This window comes from Papaver somniferum, unplaced genomic scaffold, assembly GCF_003573695.1.
Source record: "Papaver somniferum cultivar HN1 unplaced genomic scaffold, ASM357369v1 unplaced-scaffold_10, whole genome shotgun sequence".
Taxonomy (NCBI): Eukaryota; Viridiplantae; Streptophyta; class Magnoliopsida; order Ranunculales; family Papaveraceae; genus Papaver; species Papaver somniferum.
The window spans coordinates 13127080-13131046 of record NW_020618825.1 but is presented as its reverse complement, the minus strand read 5'-3'; the positions used below and the strand labels follow the sequence as shown (position 1 = coordinate 13131046).

General features: G+C 38.1%; 1 long non-coding RNA gene across 1 annotated transcript; it reads right to left on the bottom strand.

The window, feature by feature from the left end:
* Positions 1-2542: 2542 nt before the first annotated feature.
* LOC113326613 lies at positions 2543-3110 on the bottom strand. The gene is made up of 2 exons (XR_003348418.1): positions 2954-3110; positions 2543-2756 (listed from the first exon to the last, which is right to left on the bottom strand). It is a non-coding gene; the product is annotated as an uncharacterized LOC113326613 (long non-coding RNA).
* Positions 3111-3967: the final 857 nt, after the last annotated feature.

Here is a 3967-nt window from a genome sequence, read left to right as displayed (position 1 = left end):
AGCTGCGATATATGTATCTACATATATATTTGTAGTAACTCATTTTCAGAGATCTATATACATTTGTCGGATTATATCTTATCTCTTATCCTTTACTACTATAGCCATTTTGAAGGATTTGATATGGATTCCGTTAACAATAATGTGGTTTATGTTTCCACTTCTGATTCCGTTCGCTGTGTGTCACGGATAATTTCAAGGAACCTTTTCCTTTAACCGAAGAAACTCCGATATTGTATACCACAGTTTGAAAAACGGCTTTAGTCGTGGTCGTTTACTGGTTAGAATAAAAAAAGGGTGCTTTACTGTACGGACGGTGACAGAAGCTCAAGCGTGATTTTTAAAAGATCTACGGACAGTCTAACTGTAGCGACTCAAACGTGATACACGGACGATCTATCCAGCCAACTTTGAGCCCAATCTAACCAGTTTCCAGTCGTCCATTTCGGTTCTAGAGCCATCTCACCCACCATAACGATCTCCACTTTGGCGAGATCCAGAGCCATCTCACCCGCTATCAGCACACGATCACTTGTTAAGCAACATGTAACTTGCATGTTAGCAACTCCATTTTAATTGGCATCATTCCAGGCATATGCAGCATGCCGACTCATACGATCATCGTCCATACACGCCATTGAGCCCAGCCTACCTCGTATGTGTAACTTTGAGTATGGTCCAGCTGAATTAGAGAAGACAACTAACTCTAGCATGAGCTCCTTGCTCCATCATGGCTTTCCTTGCTCCACCTGAGCTAAAGTTTCGGCACCACTTAGCTTCACCATGCGCGCCCACACCCATGAGGGTTTGACATTCATAACCACTCGACGAAACCCATTTTAGACCCAATTTAACCAGGCCAAACTGCCTACTTCAGGCCCAATCCAATATTATCCCACTTTAACCATGTTGGGGTTTTATCTCAAAAGGAGTTGTTGGCCGCGAAAGGACTTAAAAAAAAATGATATTTTGGGCACGTGTTGTTCCGGTTCAAAAGATTCTAAAAGCGATATTTTGGACTTCTGACAACGGTATTATATCTTTTTTACTCTTCACTGTAGATTTTTTGCAACGGTTTTTGTCAAACGAGGATTCATTGAGTCCAGTTTCCTACCCCAAGCGTAATGTTGACCGTTGACTGTGTAACATTGAATCCAATTGACTGACCGCGATGGCGCTCCTACCAGAGTCCTCGAAAACGTACTGTTGACTGTTGATTATGTAACATTGAGTCCAACTGACTGACCCAACCCACTATTAGTGCACTCTAAAAATTGTTCTTATTGTACTCATCGTGCAATCGTGTACGTCATCATTTTGGGGACCTGGACGATATTTTTTTTGGTCATATTTTACCTTTTTGGTCTTAATTTCTTGTATTAGAATTTACGAGGATTATGGTTTTTCTTTTTTCTTGGAATTTCCCAATTTTTAAGTCCCTTTGCGGCAAAAGTCTCTCCCAAAAGGCTTCAATACATAGCATGTGAGAACTTTCCACAGCTTATCACTCCCCACCTCATACTTTGCTTATTTCATGCAAGACCAATTTTGATGACTTGGTCGAGCCGATCCTTAATAATGTTTTCTTTTTTCACGATAAACAAAAACAATGCGTGAGTATTTTTTAGTGGAGCACCTATTTTCTATTAGCATGGGTTGGTATGGCCCGATTTTCACCTTATTCACATCCAATCCAATTCATTACGGATTTTAGCATGGGTCGGTATGGCTCGATTTTTACCTTATTCGCATCCAATCCAATTCATTACGGATTTCAAATTTGGTATCCGCATCCAATCTAACATTTAAGGGATTTGCATCCAATGGATGCACTGATGGACTGACTGGATATGGATAATCCAATGGATATGTTTTAGTATTTATAATAAAGGAATAAATCAAACATAAATGACTTCTTATAAAACCTAACATCCAATATATATATATATATATAAATATAAAAGTCTCACACCTCAACAAATACCTTATGAATTTAACGGGTCTAAAAACTATCCATATAACTTTTAAATCTATATAAATTCCCTTAATCAAACGGGTCTGGATGTCCAACGGATTCTTAAGGTCATATCCGCACCGAATCTGCAATCCGTTGTACTTCAAAAATCTCGTCCATATCCTACCTATTAGTGAAAGGTTTGAGCATCCCTCCGCAAAAATACGACTGATCGGGGTCAATTCCACAAATTACGAATCAAATTCTCGTCCTTGGCTTTAGTGATTTGTGATCGTCTTTCTCTTTGAGTCTTTGTGGTTTACCTTCTTACTTATCTAAGTGGGCCTTGTTTGTCCCGCCTCTTCTCGATGCTTGGCTTCTGTTTATAGTGGTAGTTAGGGGTGTGCAACGGACGGACGGTTGCAGATTAGGGGTCACCCGCAACCACACCGTCAAAGTTGCGGATTTGGAAAATTGAACCGTGACCGGCCTAATCACCCGCGAATTTCACATCCGCGGATCAGCGGGTGGTACGGACCGGATGCGGATTAACCGCGGAATTAGTAAAAAAAAAAGAAAAAAAAAGAGTAAAAAACCAAAACCGGTGAGGGAATTTTTTGACATGCTATGCTAGTCATTTCATCAAACAACTTGCGTGCATAATAATGAAAAACAAAGTACAGAGAAAGTAACACCAAATCAAAGAAGTGGATCTCCATCTTCAATACATGCATATACCACCCTTTATCCAAGTGATGCCTTGATTTCGTGGATCTCCATCTTCAATACATGCGTATACTACCTTCAATCAACCAAAACATAAACAATTCAGTGAAATTAATACGAAAATGCCGGATCGAACTAAAAACCTAAAAACCCAAAATTGAAGAGAAGAACATAAGAAATGCCAAAGACAGAGATCTAACAAACAAAATCTACAAAGAAATCAATTGTTGAATTGGATTATAGAGATTGTAAAGAGAAAGATCTGACACTTACCATCTCTTTTGAATCAGCAATGCAACATAGCAGTGAATCAGAAGACTATTGATTGAGTTGTTGATGATGATGATGCCATTCCTTTATTAGTTCTCTCAGATGTATAACTGATGAATAAAAACCCCTTCTCTTTTTATAATCAGTGATGGCACCGGTTGGAGACTCATAAGCTTTGTTTTTCCGGGCTTTATCCTTATTAATTTTATTAATATCCCATATTATCCTACGGTGCGCGTGAATCCGCGGATTTACAAAACCAACCGCAACCAAACCGCTAAACCTTGCGGATTTGAAAATTCACCCGTGTCCGGATCATAGACTCTTGCGGATTGGTTTTCATCCGCAATTTTACGGACGGTTGCGAATGAAATCTGCGGTTCCGGATTTTATGCACATCCCTAGTGGTAGCCAGCTTTTTCATCGATTCTCCCGCCTTATCGTCACAAACCTTCCAGTGTGATGAATCTTTATTATTTCTCCCTTAGTTCTCTTAACCCATCTTATTAGTTGCGGAGTAAAGGGCTTAGAAACTGAGAAGTCCGATGAGGAAACCGTAATTATTTGATTATTTTCGAATTGGGGTTTGGATTGAGATCTAAATGCACAGGTTCGCAGTGGCACATCGATTTTTTTTGTGGCAGGTGTGCAATCTGTACACTAAAGGATTGGATACAGGGAACATCTATATCTGCTAAGTTTATAGTTTTTCTTTTTATCTTCTTCACTGATATTGATATTAGTTGTTAAATTAAAGTATTATTATATAAATTTTATGACACTATTATATTAGATAAAACTAGAGATGTCATTATTAAATGAAATGATGAGTTTTTTTACTAGTATTTAATGGGAGATGAGTTTGTTTACTAGTATTTAATGACTGAATAAAGGAAACGTTAGTAAAGGTTAAATGTATTTGAGTTAATATTAGAAATTATATATGATAATGGTAATGAGATCTTAAGTTACTTTTGTTAGTTTTGTCTTATATATTTTCAATCATTAGTACAAAAC